This window comes from Rousettus aegyptiacus, unplaced genomic scaffold, assembly GCF_014176215.1.
Source record: "Rousettus aegyptiacus isolate mRouAeg1 unplaced genomic scaffold, mRouAeg1.p scaffold_m13_p_12, whole genome shotgun sequence".
In the NCBI taxonomy this organism is placed as follows: Eukaryota; Metazoa; Chordata; class Mammalia; order Chiroptera; family Pteropodidae; genus Rousettus; species Rousettus aegyptiacus.
This window is the reverse complement of record NW_023416287.1, coordinates 71,701,747-71,723,744: the sequence shown is the minus strand read 5'-3', so window position 1 is coordinate 71,723,744 and position 21,998 is coordinate 71,701,747. Positions and strand designations below refer to the sequence as shown.

The 21,998-nt window shown below is 37.6% G+C and overlaps 1 long non-coding RNA gene across 1 annotated transcript in view; it reads right to left on the bottom strand.

Moving 5' to 3' along the window:
• The window catches only part of LOC107500147, a 185,828-nt gene extending 164,895 nt beyond the window's left edge, over positions 1-20,933 (bottom strand). Inside the window, exon 1 of the long non-coding RNA XR_001594460.2 lies at positions 20,031-20,933. This is a non-coding gene — a long non-coding RNA (uncharacterized LOC107500147). The remainder of the gene's footprint in view (positions 1-20,030) is intronic.
• Between the last annotated feature and the right edge of the window lie 1,065 nt (positions 20,934-21,998).

Below are 21,998 nucleotides of genomic sequence, written 5' to 3'. Positions count from 1 at the left end.
AGCTCAGGAAAACGAGATAACTTCAGATTGGTCCACAAATTTCAGATCACCGCAGAATCATACATTTAAGGTTTCCTCATAGATGTATACACATCCAGTGCAAAGCTCCTCCACCACTAATAACCTGTCTTCTAAAATATCTCCCACATGCATAGGCTGGCTACAGTTCTACTTGTCAGGAAGGTATGTTTTATGTTGCTTTCACTCTGTCTTCTGGATTCTACTACCAAAGCATGGCAGGCTTTCTGATTCCAGAGGAAAACTTCTGCATTTCTCTTCTTTACACTGAGCAAAGTTGTTTTTAGGCAATTCGTATGGCTAGTCACCGTCTGGACCGCCACGTTCCCTCTCACACTGTGACATGCTTCCATGTCCTATCTCAGAAAAGAAGAACAACTGAACCACAATTTGCAGGAAATTAGAACACTATATTAATTAATGCAGCCTCACATTATGTGCTTAATGTATTAATATTATTTCATATTAAGTTCCTTGGTGGGCAAGTTCCCAGATAATAAACCGTCTAAATGTGCTGAATAACGGTAGAAATGTCACTTCCATTCTCCCTCCCATGAACTCCTGCTTAGGGGACTCCTGAGGGTAATAACAATAAAACAAAGTTAGGGAGAAAGTTGGGGGAGAACTTAGCAGATGTTTAGCCTATTTGAGCCAGGGGACATACTCTCCTACCAATGCCCCAAACAGCCTTCAAACTGCAATAAAATAAACCTTGTTATTGTAGCTGAAGGAATCAGCCTGAGTTATTGCCCTGCAGGCATCAGGAATTAGAATATGCATCAATCTATTCTGTGGCCTTGAGAGCAATTCTAACTCAATCTTCAAGAGCAGAGGTGAGAGGGACGGACTGGAAAATCGTTATAGCCAGCAAATCCCTGTCTCTCATTCCACACACTAAGGTGTCCTTCACATAAACATGGCTTCTGGACAGAACTGCTTAAAATGGAGAATAAAATTCTCAATCTCACAAAGCCAAGAAATCTGTCCCTATGTAGACAAAGAATCTGTCCTATTTTCGCGAAAGCAGAGTTCTAATGATTGTCTGATCTGTATGAGCTGGGGTGACCAGACAGCTTGATAGGCCAGAATGGTCCCAGTTGATACCAGCTGTTCCGATAGAAATATTAGCAAAAGCTTCTTTTATCCTCAAAGGTATCTGGATTTGAACAATAAATTCTATGGTCATTTGACAACAGCATACCACATTTAAACCAGGATGTTGGAAGTCCCATATGACGGTCATATCACCCAATGCACAGGGTGAACATAATAAAACCCCCGTTTGGCACATGAGAGAATAAGTGACACCCGATACCATACGACTTGGTCATAGCAGAACCAGCTGTAGAACTCAGGTCTCTTGAGCCTTATTTCAAATTTGTTGCTAGGGAATCTTGTTGGAGGCCATTTGTGCTTTTCGTCTCCCTTCCTGCAGCCAGACTAAAGGGGAGAGAAGGGCAGCTAATAAGACCTTGTTTTTTTTCCTCTGTGCATACTATATTGCTGAGGTCTTTCTTCTTTTGGATCAAAGAGACAGTATGATTTAAAAAAACATAAGCTAAGTTTTTTTTTTCCCCTCTGCTCCATAAGGTATCATTTTTTCTTTTTAAAATAACATAAAATTACTAAAGAATATTTGGAGGATACAGAAAACAGAAAATGTTTAGTCTTAGAACATGGCAGGTGGAGAGTAAATAAAGAAGTCAAAGTTTTATTTGTTTAGAATTATACCTTCACTCTATTTAGTCTTCCCAGAATGTCTTTTCTACTTTTTTCCATTAATATAGACTTTTACATATTCTCAAGGTCTCTCTTTTCCTAAGAGCCCTGGTCCACAATAATCCTTCTCACTCCAGTGGGTCTCAACTATTTATTTCACATATGGTATATACATCTTTGTGATTTTCTACTACTTATTTTATTGCAAAACTTTCTCTCTACAGCTAGACACACACCTTTCTATGGAATGGGATCCTAACTTATTCTTCTTCATATCTTTAGCACCCCCTCTACACACAACAAGAGTTTAAGAGCTATCTTTTTAACTTGTACTTTATTGATGATGATGACCATGATGGTGATGCTACTATCAACTGGGTTTCTAATTGATTGTTTAGTCTTTGCACATATGCTGCCTTCACTTTGTTCGATTATTAGCCTTGATCACATATCATAAAGAACTTTTAAATCCTGTAAATAATACCTGTGTCTCTTCATGGAAAATTACATTCAAGCCTAGAGCTTCTCAGATAAAGATGTTGACAAATTGCTGCAAATTCAGTGGAGAGTTGCTAGATTGATTAAGAGGATGTAGGGTTTGATTTATGAACAAACATTAAAAGAACTAAATATGTATAGCTGAGCTCCACAGCCATTCGGAGTGGGCCTGGGGGATCTGACAACTGTATAATTGTAGCCAGAGGATGAAAACAGCATTGTAAGAAGAGCCACTTAAATTAGGGATACTCGTCAGGGAATTTAATTACTGGGGAATAAGTCTCCTGTTAGATGAATTTAGTGCTTCTCAAACTTTCGTGTGCACACAAACCATGCAGGGATCTTGTTAAAATGCAGATTCTGATTTCAGTGGGTCTGAAGTGGGTCTGAAGAGGTTCTGCATTCCTGGCAAGTTCCCAGTTGGTCCAGAGCCTGGACATACTTAGTCAAGCTTCTTCTCTTTTATAATCATACAATTCTGTTCAATTACAGAGCAATAAGCTTCAAAAAAGATATATAGACTAAATAACATATCCTGGAACCCACAGAGAGGGAGATGAGGTACAAACCAGACAGATAGAGCCAGAGGATGAGCTCTTTTCTCCTAGTGTTCATCTGACTTTCTTGGCAGCTGCACAGGGCCTGCACTGGGGTTACCCAGCTCACTGCTTCTCCTAGATTGCCCTTTCCAATTGTGCTAGATGACAGCATAGAAGAAAGCAGAGCTACCTCCAAGTTATGACTGTAGGCTACTACGAAGTTCCCTTCGCTTCTAAAATAAAATGTCCACCTTCTAATGAATGCCTGAAATTCTCCAGCTGGTGCTTCATTCCTTTAGTTTTAAACTACCATCTCCTTTATAGTGAAAACCCCAACAGCTATTTGTACCTTAGCATGAATGGCTTTCAGTTCTAACCTGGGATATATTAATAGAGTGCAATAAGACATCAAAAGGGCATTAAGTAGCGAAGAAGTAAGACAAAGATGAGAAATGCAAGGACAACCCATCCATTTCACACATAAGAATGAGATCTAAAGAAGAGGGACCACTTTGCCAAGGTCATCTCTTCTTAAATTCAGATTTCCAGGCCAGCATTCTTTCCAGTTCACCAAATCTCCATCTCCCCTCTCCTAGAAGCCTACATAGCTCAGATTTATCTTTTCAGGCTATAAACATAACAACCCTTGAAACAAGTCACTGATGAACAGTTTTTCTCATCTGAATATGCCTAAATCAGATAACTTAAAGATAATGTTTCCCTTATCAGATATAACCTCTAAACAGGTGAGTTTCAATTTCTTTATTATAACAAAGCAATTAGGATGAAAATTGGGAGGTGAGCTCAGCTGCTTCTTATCAAACAAATAGCTCAAGGAGACTGAGTAAGTCACTAATTACTAAGACAGATATCGTCTCACTTCTGTACATATGATCAAATGAGCACATTAAGGACACTGCCCTTCAGCCCATCTCATCCCCCATCCCTCATGTATTTCGTGCTTCTAATCATTTGATAACCTGGATAATGGTATCTCCTGTTATCATAAGTTTTCATAGGTCACACAGCTCTTTTATGTATATTTGCTAAGTTGATTATCACCGTAATCTTTAAAAAATAGATTACTATTACCATTTCCTATTTTTAGGCTGAAGAAACTAGTTCACAAAAAAAAGCTAATGTCCTATCCAATATCACACTTAATCTAAAATTTGGACTCCAGCCTTTGGACTTCAGATTCAGGTTCTTTTCTCAACAATATACATAAATGGTCAATTTATTTAAGTCTCAGGATAGGACAAGTTCAGAACTTGTTGTTTTTACCTAATAAAGTGGATTTCAGAGAGGCATGCTAAAATATTGATTTTGTGTATTCTTGTATGATTTTTATGATTTTCATCTGTTTTTCTAGCTGGCCTCCTACTAAGAGAGTGCATTTATTAGCAAATGATGTTGAAGCCTCAATTAACTGGAACGGGAATACTGAGAGCTAACAGAATTCTCTTCAACAAATTGGGTTAAGAAAAAGAAGCAGAAGGCAAAAAAAAAAAAAAAAAACAAATAGAGTAATTTTACTTAAAAAAATTCTGTGTAAGTTCTTGCATCATTATAGATTTGGTATGAACTCCTCATTTTCCGTGTCCATATTTAGTACAGAACACTGAGAATTCATGGCCATTAAGATGTCACCAAGGCTCTTTTAAGATCCCTAGTCTGTGGAGACAAAATCGATCATGTTCAATAAGCTCTTCTTACTGAGACATAAAATAATTGTGGACACAAAGAAAAATGTCCAATGAGAAAGTCTGATGAAAATGTGTTAATCTGGTTTAGATTCTTGATTCCTCATGAGACATAACTGACAAAATGTTGCAATCCCTATATGTCCTGGTTAACTTAGTTTTTATTGTCATTTCCTTTTTTTCTTTTTTCCAACTTGACTACTAGAACTGAAAATACCAAGCATTTCCAAATCCTTTCATTGGTATGAGCCTTTGGAACAGTGACACAAAACTTAATAATTGTTTAAAGACCATCTCCTGTTGTACTTAGCTCTATTATAAATAATATCAGCCTAACTGTTTCCAGTGACATCAAACTAGCAATGTCAAGAACAGATGTACTGGCCAGGAGTGGCACATTTTTTTCTTCTATGTATTTTTCTATATACACTATAAGACCTTTTAATTTACAAAGTAACCAGTGATGATTTTTGTGGTTGTTACACATCTTAGTTGTTTTCCCTTATTTCTGAGATATATCCAAATAAATAAAAACTTTCAATGCCTACATAGAGAGTAATAAAAATTAAACCAGGTGGTGGGATAAGTAGAATAGAATTCCAAACATACATACACTATAGCACATTGAGAAAAGTAACATCAAAGATGACCAGGACCAAATATGAAGATAGTCAAACAAGGATGCTAAATTTGAGGATAAAAATGAGCCACAAACCATGTGAAATTCCAAAACCAAAAGTTGCAGAGAGAGAGAGAGAGAGAGAGAGAAATATTTGATACACACCAAAATGGCTAATATTAGAATATTATCGATACCAAATGTCAGCAAGGATTGAAGTTAACTAGAACTCTCACATATTGCCTATGATAAAATCAAATGGTATTACCAAGTTAGAAGACAGGCAGTATCCACATTAAACATTAACTTTCTCTTATACATAGACATCCTACTCTTAGATATGTGCCTAAGAAAAATGAATACATCTGGCTATCAAAAGATGTGTACAATAATGTTCATAATAGTTTTATTTAAAATAACTAAAACCAGGAAGTAAGCCAAATGTCAATCAATAAGAAAACAGACAAGTAAATGGCAGAATACCCATACGATAGATTATTATATAACAATCAAAAAACACTAACAGATACATTCAACAACATGGATGACTTTCACAGATAGGATATTGAATAGAAGAAGCTAGATGCAAAAGATACATAGTATATGATTCTATTTTATAAAAGAAGCCAGAGTAGTAGTTTGGGGCAGAGATGGCGGCCAGGAGGGGAGGTGAGGGGTGGGGAGGTGGGAGGTAGGGTGAGACGGCTACTAACTAAGGAACATGAAAGAGCATTTTGGGCACTAGAAATGTTCCATATCTTCTAGATAGTAGATACTTGAGTGTAGATATGTAAAAATTCATTATGATTCACTTATAATATTAGTGTACTTTATGTACTTTATGATGTACTCTGAGGCCCAGAGCAGGCCAAGATATCCCACAATGGTGTATTGATTATTTAGAATTAAAAACACTTGAGAAGCAGCAGACATTGGCTTGCCTCGTCTCTCTAAATGCAGGGAAAAAATCTCCATGTGATAGGTGCCCTCTCTGCACTTGAGGGCTGAGAGACAGCCTTATCACGAGAGTTAAAAATCCAGAGTCCAAAATGCCTATATAAACAAACCTTGCACATCTCTACTAATTTACTATCCACGCCCAAACCTTGCTTAGATTCCATTCTAATGAACACTTTCTTGTCGATGTCTCACAAATTTATTTTTGTCTAAGAAGTATAGAAAGGTGTCCTAGTTCGATCATGTCTTTAAGCCTTGTTTTATAATCTGAGCATTATATTATGATTCTCCTGTGCACATATATTAAACTGGGTTTTCTATGGTTAATCTAGTCTTGTGTCAATTTATTATTAGTCCAACCATAAGAACTAAAGAAGGGAAGAAGAAGGAAATTTTTCCCTTCCCAGGCAATACCATATACTGTTATGCCACAATTTTTTAAAAGTGGTTAAAGGTAAGAGTAATTCTAAACACAGGAACTGAGTAGAATCTACACTCATGTCTCATCTTTGCTTAGGATGCTTCTTTTGAAGGCCCACATTCCAATTTAGGAAGAATAATTTCAATTGTCTTAAAGACAAAGACCCTACTCACAATGCCTGGAAACAAATGCTTCAGCACACTCCTAATTCTTAAATTATCCTCATCAGATGGCATTTGGCTAATGAGCCAGACTTTTCACAGAACCTACGTGCAAATAAGACAAATGCCCACTGGCCAATAAGGAAGGCTGCAGTAATTGTCTTCCTATGGGTATTATGCATATGTATAACTTTAATCACCAATGTAAATTTTTCTTTCCTTACTTCATCTTCATTTTCCTGTTTTAAAACTATAAAATCTGGTAATTTGCCATGGGAATTCAGGATACTTGTAAAAATGAATAATGTTCCATTATACTGTAATCACTTCTTATGGGGGTTTTTATTTCTCATCTGTGGATTGCTAGTTTATTAAAAATTAGTCTAGAAGAAAATTAAAAATCTTTAGAAAGAGATAGTGCTGGAATAAGATGGTTTTTTTTTTAAGTCTTTTTAAATGTAGTACAAAACTACTACCCAACCTCTCAATAGTTTTAAGGTAAAATTGAACTGACCACAATTGTGATATAATGCTGAAAAAGGTAGGAGATTGAATAAACAAAGAAGTCTTAGTGCATGGACACAGCTGATAACTACCTCATGGGAAAAAAATAGTTAAATAGAGAGCTTGCTATGATTTTTAAACACTGATGTTGCTTAAAATACACTGTTAATTAAGGTGCCACTGATTAAACACAATACTAGGATCTTTCTAATGATAATTTTGAGTATCTAATATTAATGACAGCCAAAGTGGTATCTTCAGCTACATTAAAAAAGTTACCATTATAAACCTCATTCTAGAACTACTGTTTTGTAGAAAAACTCTCCCTTAAAATATCAATATCTCTTTCAATTCAATAGCCTAATTAAGCCAAATTCCTGTTGCTTTATTATTGAAAATACATAACATCAAATTTCTCTCTATTGACAAAAAATATTGCATTTTTATATATATTTCTGCAACTACTCATCATATCAAAGCATGGTTCTTTCAAGACACTTATTAAAAAATGACAAAAAGAAATTAAACATGGGTAATTCCAATATAGTATTTGAATCAACACATGCCTCTATGTGGTAGTAAATACTTCATTTCACTGAATTTATATGGAATTATTACTATGTGCAGACTCTATTCTGCCTTTTAGGCGTGCAGTAGTAAGAATGGAGCTTACAATAAAGAGTAACTAGGAAATCTAGGTGAAAGGTATATAAATTTTTTTCTTGTCACTTTTAAGTCTAAAATTAGGTAAAAATTAAAAGGTAACAGAAAAAATTTAATAAGAGACCAAAATTTAAGAAGAGACCAAAAAAAATGTATGGGTTTGAAACGTGTAAGTTTGGGTCTGAATTCTAGCTGTGTGATCTAGGCCAAGCTACTTAACCTGTCAAAGCTTCACTTTCATAAACTATAAAATGTGAATAAAATTTCCCTCCTAAGGTTTCTATGAGAATTAAATGTTATTCCATGTAAAATGTTCAATAAATTCATTATTAGAGTTAAGGCAATAGAATAGAGAGAAAAGTACATAGATTCAAAATCAAGGTGATACTGGATGACTCTCTATTGGATTAGGCACTCTTTCTTTTGCTCCAGGATCACCCAATTCTGTCACTAGAGCCTAAGTAATGCAACTCTGTTCCAGAGTCTCAAGTTTCAAACTAACGTCCTCACCCTTTCCCTAACTGGAAGATTTTCAAAACTCTTTTGAGTTCTGCTAATTGATGAAAGAGAAGCAACCTAACTAGTAAAAAACTAAAACAAGAACACCTTAACAAAGAGATAATACTGTAAATAGTACCAAATTTGTGCTTGGCTTTCTTAGTATATATAGATAATGAAAAGCCCAGAATTGGTCACAATACTTCAGATGTGTCCCTTGCCATCTCAGAGCACAGAACAGCTGTCACCTACCCAAATAGGAGTACTCTATTTCTATTTATGGGACTTAGGTTGCTGTGGGAAAAGTTTCAGTTAGGATGTTGCTGAATTTCCTCCCCTAGAATTGTTTATAATTTAAACTAGTTCTCCTCTTGTAGGAGAAAATGTTTTGTCTTTAGTTCAAGAAATGTTCAAGGCTACACATCCATCAGAACTGTAGGGAAGAAAATTTCCCTGAACTCCTAAAATCATACTATATGAAGGTCTCTATTTCTACTCACGCAAAAGATCAACCCTGCTAAATAATGTCCCATTATGCAGGACGGTCTCTTTCTATAGTTCTCTCCCTTGGCCATTGCAGTAAAGAGAGCAGTCTTATTCATCACGTCATGTTTCAAGGAAGAAATAAGAAATCTATCAGCTTTCAAGGCCTGAGTGATGGGGACAGAAACAACAACAACAAAATCCCTCAAATTGGGGCTGGATTGGAGCAAAGTTGACAACAACTCCTGAGAGGCCATTTGTTTTATTTATTTATCACCTGTCAGGGCAGGAAGGAAATGGGAACCAAATCAGAAAAAGGATTCAATAAAGCATCTACAACTTGCCCTTATTTAGAGAACATTTGTGAGGAATACAAAGAGAATATGACTAGGAACAAAGTCTGCTATCAGTTGGACGGCCATGTAAATTATTTAAACTGAGACCCTCTGGAGAATACAAGGGGTTCAATTAATAATTATTCCAGCAGAGCAGACATCAATCAGGACTGCCCCAGGCAATTCAAACTATGCATATGATCACTAGAGTGAAGATGTTGGGTAGAGATTTATTCTAACTTTGCCAGAGAACTGACAGATCCAGATTGGGTTCCAACCTCTTCATTTTTGAGTAGCCGAACAAGCAAAACAGATTTTCAGAGGTCAAATAACTAAATCTTCCCATTTTACAAATGAAGCTAAAAGAAGGAAAGAACCTTTATAAACAACCATAAAACTGTAAAATGGCAAATATCAATGTCTCTTTGGGTATTGATAGTTCAGCTAAGGGCCTGGGATCGACAATTACAAATCACTACATCTAATGAGAAAAGCCAGTCTTGCTCCTAGGAAGTTACGGCACTGTCTCCTTATTATGTTCATATGAAAAAATGGACTCAAATATTATATTCCAAGCTTACTACTCATCCTGTTTCTTCAGAGCATGATGCCTGAGTCTAAGTTTTACTTATCAAAAGGAAGACCCACAAATGAAGCCAATCTGCCATTACACCCATCAATACTCATGAAATAATGTCTAGTCTCTTTTCTCAAACTTAACATAGAACATACCTACCTGAGCCCATAATCTACATGTATTACCTAACAGTAGCCCTGCTTGTACCAGTCAGATATAAAAATCAAGACTCATATATGTCTAAATGCTTGCCCATGCATGAAGCAAGGCATATTGACTTCAACTCACAAGATGATTGCAGCAAGCATACCAGGACCTATAAAGAAACTATCAGCATATAGTGAAGAGCCCTCAGGGGACATGCATGTATCAAGGTCTGAGAAGAGCAGTGGAGAAGGGGATGAAGTAGAGGTTAATTATACTCCTCAAGAATACCAGACAGGATTCCAGAAAATCACGGCACTCAGCCTTCTGCCTTCTTGCCAGTATCCTTCTGTTTCTGTGGAAACTCAGGAACTTACTTCATCTGTGAGTATCTGTAATTTTCCTCAAACATGTAGTTGACAAATTCCACTGTGCTCGTACTTTCTCTGAACAGCTTCTGCTTTTGCCATGCAAGGTCTGCATCTCCATCCTACTGGAAGGGACCAGGGATTTAGCTCAAAAGATAGGAGGCTAAGAAACAGTCTGGGGCAAGGGTGATGTGATGCTCTTTCCAATTCTGTGTCCTAGGTTTACTTAATCTCCCGTCTTCTTCCCCTGGGCTGTGGGAAGAGGGAAGGAGTAAGAAAAAGGGAATGAGAGGCAAGGAGGTAAAAAGGTTAGATAGAAGCAAGAAAGAGACGATATCTCAGGGAGGTAGAGAGGCACATGTACTAATTTTCAAAAGGAAAAGTACAACAAATTATACATTCCTGAAGTAAACATTAACTTCTACTGAATTTCTAGAACTGATAATTACAGATGGCTTTGTGCACGCAATGAGAGGGAAACTCAGGGAATCATCTCAACTTTACCACAGATGCTACCAATATTTTCAATCTGCCATCTCAATCTGCAGCCCCATGAAGACTGTGAGGAAATGTGACATGGAGGAAATTGTGGTACAGCAGAGAACAAGCATCATTCTCTAATAGCTGCTTCATGATTCTAAGCCAGGCCACTCCATTTCAAGTAAGGCCAAAATACACTGTAACAGCCTCAGCACCACACGATAAGCAATGAGCTTCTGCAGCCAGCATTATTTATGCTATTTTATACAAGCCAGTGGCCCTTTTCGGAACTCTTTGGGCCACTTAGATTCCAAATTCTGATTTCTTAAAAATTTATAGAGACAACACCGTACATATACTATATGTTACGTAATATACGGGTTTAATTTGGGACAGTAACTCATAATCAAACATATTGTTTCTGTAGCAAAATATATACATGATCACGTTAAGTGGCATAAAAACTATAAATAGTCCCATTCAAGTTCAGATCAAGCTGTGGTTATCAAACCATTTTGTCACAAAGTATAAAAACATTTGTGTTGGCGTTTTTTGGATTTTATTATCATGAACAAGAGATTGAGGAGCTATATTTATTCTTAATACTCTTTAGAATGGGTAATGAACAAAGGGAAAACTCAATACTGTATCACAGCTTCTTTCAAGGGGAATTGTCCACTTTTAAGTGTTTCTTTATTCAATGATCCTATCTCTATTTTCTGTCAATTATAAAAATTGAAACTAAAACATTACGATACTACAATTTGTCCTGGTTTATCCTGAGACAGAGGACCAGACTATGAACAGCATACACTGGAGCTACTTGGGCAAAATCCTATTTCTGTCCCTTATTAGCTCCATTTCTTTAAGCAAGTTACTTAATCTATCCACTTTTTAGCTTCATCTACTGGAAAATGGGAATAAACATTGGCATCCATCTCATGGGAATGTCTGAGAATTAAATGAGACAACACATGATGTATGAGAACAAAGCCTAGCACAGAGTGAGCATTGCAAAAAATGTTCGGTACTGTCATTATTCAGCTCACAGTGGTCCTCGACCTGACACTGAAATAGTGGCCATTAAGATTCAGTCATACACGTGGTATTGACTCACCTGGCAAAATTCGGGGAAACCAAGAAGGGTCTGCTGCTCCCAAGAGCACCTTTCCCACTGGCTCTTAAAGGCTAAGGTCTTTCCTTATGATAATCTCTGTTCAGATGCATAACACTTGGAAACAGTCAAACGGTCAAACTCTGATGGGAATTAAAAAGCTAAAACTAAATTTGTGAGAGAAAAGAAGGACAAGAAAGAGGACATGGGGTCTTTAGGCCCTTAGGAGAACGTCACCATCAAAGACGGAGAATGAGAAAGTCAATATTCAGTTTTTCTCACCAGATTGTCCTGCTGAAGGCCAAGGGCTAAGAGTACAAACAACCCTGAACCTCAGTTTGCTCTAGATTAAACTGGCCTTGCTTTCCAGTTAATGGCACTGAAAGCAAAGATGTTAACTGACTTACCCAAGGCACCACAGCAACACATTTTAAATTACTGATCATCTTACATGTGCCCATCACTTTCAGATTTATCTTGTTTTATCTTATCCTGTATCACATGGTTAATAAGTGCCACGGATGGACTTCTGACCCAAGTCTTCTAATTCTAGGTCCTATTGGCTGGTCACAAAAACACAAGGCTGCCTGAGCATCAGGGAGGGGGTCCCTCTATATGAGACTATATGAAATATGTATGAGCATAGGAAATGGCAGAAAATAGTAGGTAAGTTAGGGGCTTTGCACTTAAAAAAAAGATCTGGCTGTCGTAGGGTTATGGACAAAGTACTTACCATGGTTTATTCACCCATAATATTGGGGAAAATAATAATGGGCTATTATGAAGACTAGATGAGTTAACATATGTAAAATGTTGGCAGAGTATGCAACACACAGGAGATCCCAAAAATATAGACTCCTCCCTCCATTTTATCCTGAAAAGAGTTCTATTTCTGCCCTATCTTACCTATGTTCCTTCCCAAGCACCATTCAGAGTCCAGAAAAGCCGAGGAATGATTGCTAAGAAGAAAGGATAAAAATATAAAAAGAGAGTGGGTATGATGGGGCATTTGAGAAAGGCTGGGAGCCTTCTGATATCCTGCACCACTAATGAGGACATCAGCTTTTCCGGGCTCTTTACTTGTAAAATGGCAATGACAAGATCTGCTCCCTCAATCCCCGTGGCCCTGACCTTGTCAGAAATTTCTGCCCCCTTGTAACACCCTCTATGTGCTCTAGAAAAACGCTGTGACACGGAAGGGTGGTTTGGAGCTCAGAGGACCCTCTGCTCATCACTGTTAACCCCTAGTCTGTCAAGGAGACTTTTCAGGCCCTGATCACACAGGTGAGAGGATGTCCTGTCTCCAGCAGAGTGGGAGCTACGGTTCAGTAATCTGAAGGCATAGCAGGAAAAAGATCAGGGGAGAGGCTGCCCAAACACTTGGCGGGTGTCAGTTTTCTTTATTTTAACTGGTGAGTGTGATTCAATCGAGTGCCGATGTGTCATTTATCAGTCTGTGCCATCTTCCCCTACCCCCTGCCAATAACACTTCCTCACCTTTACCCATGTAGCCTCTTTTTGAACTGTAAACAGAATGGCCTGGACAATAGAATGACACTGACCTATGTCTGACTCAACTTTCTCTATTAAATGTCCAAGTGATTTGTTGCAAATAAAATTTTAGGAAGAAAAGGGGAGGAAGTGTCAAATTATAACAAGGATTAATAATTATTTGAAAATATTGCTGACAAATTCTTATAAATGACTATTCACTGGTAAGTCAGAGACTCGGCAGACAGGGCCCTGCCTCTAAAGGCCAACGATTTATGAACACGAGCAGACTAATAATAAACATGTAATGAATAATTATCAAATGAAAATAGAATAGTGCAGAGAATTAAAAACATAAACTCCCTAAAGGGTCAGCTCTGGTTAATATGCTTTTGGGTATAACTCAACAGACAGAAAATGGTGAAAATCTTAATAGAATTAGTTCTTTCCTATGAATAAGTATTGTATAAAACAGGATTTTAACTCCTTAAATACCCACCCATCCAATTTCACTGGCAAAGTTTTAAAGGCATATGCATTCCCACCATGTTAAATAAAACCTATTAAACCTACCTTAGTCCTGCCTGACTTCTATTGAGTAATAATCAGGTAATCTCATGAGCTGGAGATGGGCAGGGCCCAACCTACTGTGGGAGTATATATCCTTTCCCTACCTCTATCATGGGTATCCTTCTCCCAGAAATGTTCTTCCTCTTCCACTTGTGTACTGTCTCATGGAATATAAGGCCAAACTAAAGATCACATAGATTACTCTTAAGTTATCTGAAACTAGTTAATTCTTATGGCCATGAGCAGGTTGTATAGGCTTTGGAGGAAGGAAGAGGACTTTAATGACAAAGATCTAAGAACTCCAAGGAGCACTGAGCCCCCCCTCGCCCGCCACACTGCAAAAATGTGGCCCTTGGAGAAGACCCAAATACAAACACAAGTTGTATCTGGGAAGATAAGGGCAGAGTACCTTACATCAGTGACTGAGACATGAACTAACAAAGCATGGCTCTGGAGACAAAAAGGATGGGTCTAGGGAAAGAAGACAGACCTAGATGATATGCAGGGCCAGTGGTCATCTGCTTCAATCACTGTTCAGAAGGACTGGTCACATTGTTCTCCTCAGACCCTGGTCTTCCCACCTTCCTAAATGTCTTCCTCTTCAGGGTGCCATACTGATTCAGACTCTTAGTTTGCTTCCAGGCCTGCTGTGATGACTGTCTGATCCTTCCATGCCTATAAATCCTGCCAGTGGCTGTGACAAGTTCTGACATTTGGCCATCTGTCAAAGTCAGGTTCTCACAGAAGTCAACCCAGAGCCAAGGGTTTAAGTGAAAGTGATTTATTATGTAAGCATCGCCAGGAGAAAGCAGTACAAGAATGGTTGAATCAGATTAGGAAGAGGGAGAAATCAAGTACATCTCAGCCTTCGCTTGACCCATGGACAGCTCTGGAATATAAATCACACCTAAGAATTTGTCCTGCTTTAAGATGAAGGAGCTGGGCTTCAGTATACCCCCAGCAGCTAGTCACCAGCTATAGCAGCCTAAGTTTCACGGTTGGGCTAGTGACATGAATTCCCAAGCACTTCCTGTTCTCCATAGAAGCAAAGTGTCTCTAGCACCCAAGGGTAATTCTCAAGGTTGCAGATGCCAGCTGTTAGCAGCAAACCTCACTGAAGCTGGGAGGTAGACTTACAGATCTGTTAAAAGCAATCTGACGTGATTTGGTAGGCAATAAAGAGTCCTCCACATCATTCAAAAGCATCATTCTACAAACATTTATTCACTAAAATCAATGAATTTTACATGCAAAATGGGCACATTTTATGACATATAAATTATACCTCAATAAGGGAGAAACAGAGAGACAGAGCAACAGAGCAGACACAGAATATGGGCTACCCTTTGGAGAATGTCACCATGAAAGGGAAAAGGGGACAAGAAATGAGCAGTATCTTAAAAGCAAAGTGGGGCTTAAGTAAGAGTCTTTTTTAGATGGAAGAAACGTAATTTAGTATGCTGGTTTAAATGATGCAAGAGAGGAGGAAAAAATTATGGTGAAAGAAGAGAATTGCTGAGTAACTTCTAAAATACTAACTATTCACTAAGTCGATACAATACGTCAGATGCTGGACTACATATTGCATATACTAGTTTATGCATTCCATAACTGGTCCTTCCCCAGGTAATAGACTATTTTACATCTCCAATTACTAAATGTGAAAAGTAAGATTCAGACTCAATACGTACATTATCCAAGGTCAGTGGGTACAAGAGCCAGACTTCAAACTTATCTTTGACTCCAAACGTATAACTTCCCTACCTAAACTCCAGCCCATCTATGTTACTGACTTGAATCTTTCACAGAATAGCCTTCTGTGCCACCTAATGCTGAAGACAATTCAACCTTATAAAATCAATAACTTTAATTTTCTTCAGGAAGCTGAGTGAACAAGTGATACCCAGACCTGACCCCAGTCCAGCAGTAAAGTGCATCTGATGTGAATATGAAATATTTAAGCTAAAAACTCTTGAAATAAAGCATTCGGGAAGGATATTGAATGCTGTTTTTCAGAAAGTATTATGGCAGCTTCTTCTCCACCCATAGAGAATATCTGTCCTAATGAACATGGTAATTTTTGCTCCAAAAGGGGTGAATTTTAAACAGTCCCACTGACACAGAATATAAAAGAACTAAATATCTACTACATCAGAGGACATGGTGCCCCAGCACAGAACTGGGCTGCAGGGTAGAGTCCTACATATAAATAAGAGCACTTTCTTCATAACCAGTAAGAGGCACTTTGCAGAGCATGTTGAAATAATCAAGAGATTGCTAAGAATATCATTGGAAATAACTGTCCATAGAATAAATTTTGGCAATTACAGATTCACAAATTATAGTCTTGAATTTATGACCAAAAATTAAAACTTCAGCATACATTGGTATGAGTAGTCACAATAATGACCCCCAAAGAGGTCCATATTCTGATTCCCAGAACCTCTGAATATATCACATTATATGACAAAAGAGACTTTGCAGAGGTGATTAAATTAAGGGTCTTGAGACAGAGAATTTATTCTGGATAATTTGGATGTGCTCCAGGTAATCATAAGGGTCTTTATAAGAAGGAGGCGAGAGGGTCACAGAGATTAGAAAATGCTATGCTCTTGGCTTTGAACATGAAGTTAGGGGCCATCGGCCAAAAAATGCTGGCGACGTTGAGAAGATGCAAAAGGTAGAATGGATTTCCTCTACAGTCTTCGGAAAGAATAGAGCTCTGCCAGCACTTGTATTTTAGCTCAGCAAGACCCATTTTGCATTTGACTTCCGAAATTATAAAATAATAAATTTGTATTGTTTTTAAACCACTATACCTGTGACAATTAGTTATGGCAACAAAAGGAAATATGTGTGTCATAGAACAAGAACACGTGCAGACCTAGAGAAAAACAGCAGTAGATGTGAAAAGCCAATTTAGATAAAAGACAATTCTCTTATCCCATGCTGGAGAGAAATTTAAAATTAACTATCTCTTCATGTAGGCTCTGGTATTCATGTCTTTATTTGAATTTCTCTAACAGACGCTCAGAAAAGGACTAGAGTGTGGCCATGACGCCAGAAAATAGGAATGGGGGATCAGAGAAGAGTGAAACAGGAGAGGAGGAGGAAACAAAAGAACAGTGTATTTTCAAGGTCACTGCTGAAGGCCATGGTGGCCACTGGGACCTCTGAGAAGCACATGACATGCTTCCAAGAATTGACCATCCAGTGTAGGGAAGCTGAAACATCGCTCTACTACCTCCCATCCCCAATTGGGTGAGATTAACTCCTTCCATTCGAGTAGGCTGCAGAGCTTTGCAGAATTAACTAAAACAGAAGGCAGACAGACATGATGAACATGTCAGACAATGTGATCTTGCACAGAACTGCTGTCCACAGCTGTGGTGAAAATCAGAGGTAGATCAGAATGTGTGACGCAAGGCCTCAAAAGAATTTGCTACAGTTAATGTGTTATAAATATACAGTGAATATAGGAAATTTTTAAAAAATATTATAAACCCACCGAAAGACAAAAGGGCAAAGATATAGACAGGCATTACACCAAAGAATTAATTCAAACTAAAAATAGGCACATGGAAACAATGGTAGAGCTTATAAGTAATGGGAAAAATATAAATGAAAACAATGAATAACCTCTTGCCTATCAAAATGATGCTTCTATACTTGTGAAGTGAGTAAATATTGTACCAATTTCTCTGGGAGTCATTTTTACCATATTTGTTAAAAGAATTAAAAACATGAATTTTCTTTAACTCCTCATACCCAGTTCTAATAATTTAATGAAAAGAAATAACATGTTAAATAATTTAAATGCTCTAAAATAGGGGATTGCTTAAATAAATCTCAGCATAAACATATATATTAGTCATTATAATGTAATAACTATTTTTGGAAATGAAAATGTATTCACGACATATTATTAAATGAAATAGCCAAGTAAGTAGGCACCCATGGAGTGATTCAGTTTTCTATAAAAATATTTTATATCTGAAATTATACATTTCAAATTTTTAGAAGTAATTATCTTTGGGATTTGTTTTATTTTTCAATATTTTCTACAAAGAGTGAGTATTTCTTTTGTAATATAATTGAAATTAAAATTTCTAAATAATAAACCCACATTATGATATTTATAGTCCGCTTTATGATTCTTAAGTTAATTGGTTAGTAAAACCTATAGAAAATAGACACTTGAAATTATCAAAGAATATATTCTGAGACACTAGAAAATTTACAAATTTATGGACAGCATTCTAGCTGTTTAATTTTCCTCTCATAATACAATAGAGTATTATACAAAAAAATTAAGTGGCTCTTCCAGATCCTTAATAATCCTACAAGGCTTTAAAATTAGTTTATGAAATTAGTAAAACACATTGTGAGCAAAACAAACCATTTCACACAGCTCTCTAGTGTTCAAAATAAATGTTTATCATCAAGAAACTCAAACGGTGACAACCTGGACTGTATAGTAGGATTAAATTAGATATCTGGAGTTTATCCAAGTTCTTTTAACTGTATGCAAAGAAAAGGAAAGAGCAGCCCAGTTGCACTGAAATGTGGATGATGGGTTGTTAGCTATGCTTTCTCACGTCCACACACAAGACAAACCATGAAAAAAGTCATGCTTTACACTGTGTTGTTCATAGGTTCAGTTACTCTAAAAAATTATCTTACTGTTGGCACTGAATCCTAAAATAAAGCACCCACCATAAATGTATTAATCCTGCATTTTTATTTTCTGATGTTTGAACATAAAAAGTCTTATAGATTCTGGAGACTACTCCTTCTAAGGCTAGCTAATTCCTAGAGACAGTATACCACTCACCGCAGAAGCACACCTTTCATATGCAAATGAACCAATTCAGAGCCCAACCCTACTCCCCCCCCCCACCTTTTTTACGGGGCTCTTACACTCTGGCCAATATTCTCCCTGCCCTAATCATCCTAGGTATCAGGCAAATAGGAACATCCCTAATGCCTCCTGAAAATATTCAATAAGCCAATCCTAAAGCATTTTACCTTGCCTTGCCCATTCCTTCCCTCAGAATTCACAATGAAGGCTCTTGACCACATTTTCCTCCTGCTCACTCTGCTTCCTGACTGACCTGGGTGCTTCCCTGTATGACCCAGCATGGTGTGGCATGCCGCCTTCTCTTAAAACTCCTAAGAAGCTATCTTTGGAATGGCTGTCATCTCCTAGTCTATCAGCTTCACCGTACTATAATAATAATAAAGCCTACATTTGAAAACAATTCGTGGCTATAGATAGTATGTGTTGATGGGTCCTAATTAGATAAGATCAACTTAGCAGCAATGCCAATTGCTACTTTAATTTCTGTTTGAAAATACTTCATATTTCATATGGACTTCGTAACAGTTTTTTCCCCCCTTTGGTGTTGAGAAAGGTTTATTTGAGAGGCCAACTGTAATATTCAAGAGGAAAGAAGAGTCCTTGCAAACCAATGAGTTAAAGGAGATTTCAATGTGCCTACGATATTGTTAAGGCTGATTAGTTCTGTGTCACTTTTGGTGTTTTTCTCTATACAGAAATTACTGGCATGGTCAGGGCTGCAGGCTGCTCTGCAGCACAGGAGGAAGGCAGTGCTGATCTAGCTGGCACAGTCTCAGCACCTCTTCCGCCACCAGCTGCTGCTCTGCCCCACTCTCCGCCTTGAAGACTGCTTCTGCCCTGCCTGTACGAGTCTCTCACTGTTTCCCAAAATAACTCCCGGATACCCACAAGAAAATCTGTTCAAGCAAAAGATTCCTCCAGAATACTGACTCTCTACCAGCTCAAGAAAACTTCACTTACTTTCCCTTAAGTTTATCTGATTCCAACCACAAGAGAGAAAAGAGTGGCTAAAATGTTCTTGTTTGTGCTTTACGCCTTGGTTCGCTCTTGATAATGCTGTTTCAAAGCTGGTCGTAGCAGTAGGAGTAGTCTCTCAATAACGTGTAGTCTCGTTAAATATTCCTTGGACTCAGATCCTTTGTGACAGATCTGCTAACTTCTACCTGCCTGGAAAGCCTCTACATCTACCACAGTGGATCAGGACCTTGAACTACGACCTCTCTATCATGTCTCAAATCTTCAGTGGTACCCCAGAGTCAGCTGAATTCTCTCCTGCTTTTAACAAAAACTTCAATAAAGGTACTTACTTTTCGGGTCATTTACGAATTCTGTTTACATGTAATTCATCCATCCACTCATATGACTCGGTGAGTTTGTAAGAATTAATGTGCTCTTCTTCCCTTCTGCTTAGAAAAAAAAAAACATGGTTTGGAGCACAGGGTCTGAAGCGAAGCTGCTTGTCTTCAGATCTTGACTCTGCCACTTACTAGCTCTGTGATCTTGAACAAGCTGTTTAGGTTCCCTGTACCTCAGTTATCTTATCTGCCAAATGGGGATAATAATAAAAATGCCTGACTGATAGGTTACTTGGGGGATTGGGGTGTTAAATGAGGTAATACACTTAAATCATTAGAAATAACATACAATATTCAGTAAATGCTAACTACTATTACTTTTACGTACCTCCCACCCATTTTATAGGGCCTAGCTCACATTGCATCTACTGCATCAACAGTACTCAAGCTTCGTATATATAATAAACACTTGAAGACTCTGTTTCAAAGGCAGATTCCCTTCTGCCTGGGCAGAGAGACTGCCTGAGTAGGCCTGGATATGTCCTAGCAGTCTGAATTCTTAACAAGCGTTCCAGGTGTTCTTATAAAGGTGTCCTACACTGTATAATTCAGCACTGTTCTATCAAAGCCACCTCTAATTACCACTTGTACACAGATCAGCCCTGATGTTCTGAATTCGTACAGCAGCTGGCACTTGGCATTTACTACATTGTGTTTCATGTTCAAGTTTTAACACCAAGTAAGATTATAAATTACTCGAAGGCAGGAATTTTATTTTTTTCTGCAATGTGGTATTCCCCATTGCACAAAAATAGTGCCTTTCTTACACCAATGCAGGATATAAACTACTTTTTTTGATAGATTGATCATTGAACCTCCCTGCCTCAAAAGTACAAACTCAAGTCTTCTAACTGAATTCAGTTTAAACAAGCAGCAGCATTGTCTTTAATATAGTCTCAGGACATTATTTGGGTTATTTTAAAACTAGTTATTTAATACACTACATTTATATTTTGATTTTTATGAGAAGGTCATGAGTTAAATCATGTATTCTATTAGGCTCCAAATATTTTTGCAGGCCAAATACTATTAAGGCCCAAGAAATTATTCAACATTCTCAAAATCATTTGGATAAGTTTGGATATATCCAGAAGTAACACTAACTTGAACATGACCTTAGATAACTACTGTTATCCCTAACCTAAATGCCATGTAGCATGTTAATACATAATTTGAAATTATGGATTCTTAGTTATGGAAAAAAAAATTTCTCGGCATTCAACCAAACCCATCTACAAACACTAGTCAGATGACTAACTTCAGTATAGCTCAGTGGTTGCATAGTAGAGTCATCTGGGAAAATTTAAAAACATACTGACGCCCAGACCATATCCCGAACCGATGAAATAAGAATCTCTAGAGGTGCAACTGAAGCATCAGCATCTATAAAGCTTCTCATGTGACAGCAGTGCACAGCAAGATTCAGGACGACTAGGACCAACCACTTCATGAGACTCTACCAAGCTTGGTAAAGACAGATTCCCAGATTCCAGTCCTACAGATATATAAACAGCGGGGATAATTTTTCAGAAACCCAAGGTGATTCTGATTTACAGAGATCCATAAAATCATTCATCTAATTAAGTCCTCTACTTTATAGAATGAGCATTAATGACAAAGAGAAATTGTTCCAAATCTCTTGTTAGTGGGAAAGTATGTCACAAGATACTACTGCTTGATGCTTATTGCCACCATGGCTGGTATAAAGCCTCTCCTCACAACAGCCAGGGTTTGGGAAAACATGAAGAAAATAAGTACAGTGGAGAACTGAAGCAGGGGAGAAAGAAGTTTGAAAGAATTAAAGAGAATAGATGATGAGTAAACCTGAAAACATTGGACAAACTCTAGTTTTACTGAAGTTTCACTGAATAAATATATTTAAAGCACTGAGAACTGTACCTGTCAGATAGAAAGATCTAT